A 4,601-nucleotide genomic window follows, 5' to 3' on the forward strand; every position below is an offset into this window, starting at 1 on the left:
AGTAAGAGAGCAAAAGTAAGGAGGAGGTAAGGCAATCGATAAAGATGGGGTACTCGGATGATGCTTCACCTAGGATTGCTGGTTCTCTAATATTCAGCAACTGCCGCCAACCGCCTTCTGAAACTAAATCCTCGATCTCATCGGCGAACTCATCATCCTACTGAAGCTCCCGCAGTATAGTAGCGTCTAGAAATTGAGTCTGTCCGAAACGGAGTCTCGACAATCCCTCATAACGGACCTGATGTTCGGGAATCGCAAATCACAGGCCCTCGGGCTCAGAGGATGACTCACGTGGCCTCTTATCAGCTTGCTTCTTTGACCTAGGTGCCATGATCTGCAAAATTTAAACAAAATTGGTCAAACAAGTTGATAAAACAATACTGCAGAAATCCACACGGTCGTGTGGAATTTCCACACGCCCGTGTGGATTCACGGGGCGTGAGAAACGCACGGCCACGGATCAACAATCCAAAAATAAAACTTAATAATACTTCTAACTTGGTTCTAAATATAAATCATTGTTCCAATTGAAGAAACAAAGCATTATTAACCAGATTAATCAATAGAAAATACGAATTGACGAAGAAGATGATGAAAAAGGATTTACCGACGAGGAGGAGTGAGAAAATGAAGAGCAGGCCGGAAAACTTCGCTAAAATCCCACCAAACTGGCTCTATGGACTCGGAGAGTACTGTGAGAGTGTTTTCAATTGAAAAGGAGTCGTGAAGAGGGAGATGAACCATCCTCCTTTAAACAGACTCACGACTTTTGGCGTTCTGTGCATCTACACGGGCGTGTGGAAATTCCCCACGCCCGTGTGCCTCACTTCAAAAGCTCCACAGGGGCGTACGCACGCCCCTGTGCGCTCTCGGGAAAAATTCTCACTGACTTAGAACGATCTCACACGGGCGTGCGGAAAATATCCACGCCCGTGCGCCAGACCCACAGGGGCAGACACACGCCCCTGTGGCTTCCCTTGACATCTTAGAATAATATCAAGTCATCCACATGCCCGTGCAGAAATTCCACATGGGCGTGGACATTAATATGCCCAACTCACAGCGGCAGCCGCACGCCCCTGTGTTTTCTCGGGATGGAGGGAGCAACCTGTAGAGTATCACACGGGCGTGCGGAAATTACCCACGCCCGTGTGTGGTTCACAAGGTCACCCACAGGGGCGAGTCCACGCCCCTGTCTGTTCTTAGGAAAAATCTACCCAACTCTGCAGGAATTCACACTTCGTGCGGGAACTACCCACGGGCGTGCGCCAGTCGTATGGTCATCCACAGGGGCAGCCGCACGCCCCTGTGCCCTCTCTAGATGAACTCACAGTACACATCCACGGGTGTGCGGAAATTCCACACGCCCGTGTGTTTTCTCTGGATGACTTAGAAAAAACTTGCAGGCTCTGCAGAAATATTATGAACATGTTTACACACTCAGAGCCTGCCCTAGTATGCAAAATTTACCAGATAAAAACATGAAATAGAACTCAAACAACCAACCTTCGCCAATTCTTCATAAAACACATGATGAATTTGAAAAACCCACAATAAAAATTGCAGCACAAGCATTTAAAAATTGAAACACCAACACTTAACAGTTTATTCATGAAAACAAACTAAACTAAAAGGTAAGAAAACAGTAAACACTTGGGTTGCCTCCCAAGAAGCACTTGTTTAATGTCACTAAGCTTGACGTATCTTTCTTACCTCACAGGGGTTCATAAATGAAGGTTGCCCTCTTACCCATGGCTTGAAAGCATGATGAGCAAAGTCTCTTGAGGGTAGAGGATGTACCCTCGGGCTTCGGACCACCTAGCAATGGTTCGTCCAATTTCCTTGGCTCCTTTACGTCTGCAACAGTCTTGGAGTGTTTTCGGTGGCGTCTTTGAGCACTTTTCATTTTCCGGAGCACCTTCTTTAAGATCCCCGGGGTAGATGTTTCCTCTCCAATCGAACCAAGCATCATTACTTCTTTATTGCTCTCCTCTTGGTCGAACAAACCTTCATACGGATTCGGGTTGAACATTTCCTGCATATATTCATCAACAATTTCATCATTAGTGTCTAGAAAGTATAGAGTATCATCAAAATCGAGAGAATGCCGCATGGCTTCAGCAAGGCGGTATATGAGCTTATCGTCTCCAACTCTCAATGTGAGCTCCCCGCCGTCCATGTCAATCAATGCTTTGGAAGTCCGCAAGAACGGTCTTCCAAGTATCAAGGGTACATCTGCATCCTCAGCGACATCTAGCACTACAAAGTCAACCGGAAAAATGTACTTGTCCATCTTGACAAGCACGTCTTCAATGATGCCTCTCGGATGTCTCACTGTTCTGTCCGCCAATTGTAAAGTCATCCGAGTAGGCCTAGGCTCACCCATGCCTAGCTTTTGGAAGAAAGTATATGGTATGACGTTGATGCTCGCCCCTGAATTCGTCAATGCCATTTCCTCACCTAAGTTGCCGATGTTACACGGAATGATGAAGCTTCCCGGGTCTTTCTTCTTGTTTGGCATGTTCTTTTGCAACACCGACGAGCATGAAGCATCAAGCACCACTGAAGCACTCTCCTCCAATTTCCTGTTGTTGGTCAATAGGTCTTTCAGGAACTTCGCATACTTAGGCATTTGAGCCAATGCCTCAACAAAAGGAATGTTTATATGGAGTTTCTTGACCAAACTCAGGAACTTCTTATACTGTTCATCCACTTGGTCATTCTTCAATCTAGAGGGACAAGGGATTCTTGGCTTGAAAGGTGGGGGTGCCACCTCTTTCTCTTTGTTTGCTCCCTTCTCAACCTCTACAACCTCGGGTGCGTGTTCTTTCGGCTTCTCACTCGGAAGCCTCCCTTCAACCTCACGACCACTTCTCAAAGTGATCGCCTTCACATGTTCTCTAGGGTTGGTTTCCGTGTTGCTTGGTAAACTTCCATGTGGCCTTTCGGAGAGAGACTTCTCAATTTGCCCCACCTGATTTTCAAGATTGTGCAAGGAGGCGGTGTGATTGCGAAGTGTAGCCTCGACTGATTCAAACCTTGTATTTGTCGATTGAACAAATCTAGCCAAGTGCTTCTCCAAATCCGTCATTCGGGTTTCCAAGCCTGAAATTCTGTTTTCCACTTGAGGGGCTTGTTATTATTGTTGGAAACCCGATGGCCCCATGGTCTTCTGTGTTCCTTGATTACTCCATGAAAAGTTGGGATGATTCTTCCAACCTGAATTGTAGGTGTTGCTGTATGGATTCCCTTGAGGTCTCATTCCATTACCTACAAAGTCAACGTTCTCAACTAAAGAAACATCACCAATGATGATTGGGCAATCGGAGGGAGCATGTCCTCCACCACAACCGGTGCAATTGGTCACGGCCGCAACTCTATTCGAAGCTAGAAGATCTAGCTTCTTACTCAAACTCTCCACTTGGGCCACCAATGAAGTTACCGCATCAATTTCATGGAGACCGGCCACCTTTTTCTTCTCCCTAGCGTTCCACTGGTAGCTATTTAACCCCATTTCCTCAATCAGTTGACGAGCCTCATTGGGGGTCTTGCTACCTAAGGTACCTCCTGCCGCCACATCCAAGAGTTGCCTTGTACTCGGGTTCAAACCATTGTAGAAGGTTTGAACAATCATCCACTCCGGGAATCCGTGTTGCAGACATTTTCGTAGGAGTTCCTTGAACCTTTCCCATGTCTCAAATAGAGACTCCAATTCCAACTGCACAAAGGATGAGATCTCATTCCTAAGCTTTGCTGATTTTTCGGGAGGGAAATAACGGGCTAGAAAAGCTTCTACCATCTCCTCCCATCTAGTGATTGATGCTCTAGGTAATGAGTGTATCCACTGCTTTGCTCTCCCCTTTAAGGAAAATGGGAAGGCTCTCAATTTGATGGCATCATCCATCACACCATTTATCTTCGACGATGTCGCACACCCTCGAGGAAGCTCTCTATGTGATCTGTTTGGATCCTCATCGGCCAAAACCGTTGAATTGTCTTTGGCCGCTCTACAGACATATGGATGAATGCTTGGCTTTAGCTCGAAGTCCCGAGTAGTAATTGGGGATGCACAATACTCGATTGTGTCCCCAACATCGAAGGTCCGCATAATCGGATAGTGTTCGTTGTTGCTCATTTTGTTCTGCCATGTTTTCAGATCCTTCTACTTCCAAATCAGCTGGATTATGCTGTTCTTGCACAGGTTATTTCCCTTTTCTTCTAAGTGTACGTTCAAGCTCAGGGTCTCCTTCAATCAATATTGATGGATTCCCTCGAGTCATAACCTGGAGCTGCACCAAAAAGAAAGAAAAAGACAATCAGAACGATGATAGAATAAGAAGATATGAATTAGAATGTGTGGTGAAATAGCTAAGAAAACAAAGTGCAAAGTATATCCCGCAAGTGCACGGGTTTGTCGAAGTAATAATCCTGGGTGAGCGGGGTCGAATCCACAGGGAGTAGGGAGTAAAGATACTTAATTCGATTCTTAGCTATGTGGAGTATCAACAATGATCAGTGTGATAATGATTCAATTTTTAACAATTAAAAGCAACAAGTAAGAGAGCAAAAGTAAGGTGGAGGTAAGGCAATCGATAAAGATG

At 45.7% G+C, this 4,601-nt stretch overlaps 1 non-coding gene across 1 annotated transcript; it reads left to right on the forward strand.

The window, feature by feature from the left end:
* Positions 1–3,644: 3,644 nt before the first annotated feature.
* Positions 3,645–3,751, forward strand: LOC120281431. The gene has a single exon (XR_005542571.1). It is a non-coding gene; the product is annotated as a small nucleolar RNA R71 (small nucleolar RNA).
* The last annotated feature ends 850 nt before the right edge of the window (positions 3,752–4,601 follow it).

This window comes from Dioscorea cayenensis, chromosome 17 (genome assembly GCF_009730915.1).
Source record: "Dioscorea cayenensis subsp. rotundata cultivar TDr96_F1 chromosome 17, TDr96_F1_v2_PseudoChromosome.rev07_lg8_w22 25.fasta, whole genome shotgun sequence".
Classification (NCBI taxonomy): Eukaryota; Viridiplantae; Streptophyta; class Magnoliopsida; order Dioscoreales; family Dioscoreaceae; genus Dioscorea; species Dioscorea cayenensis.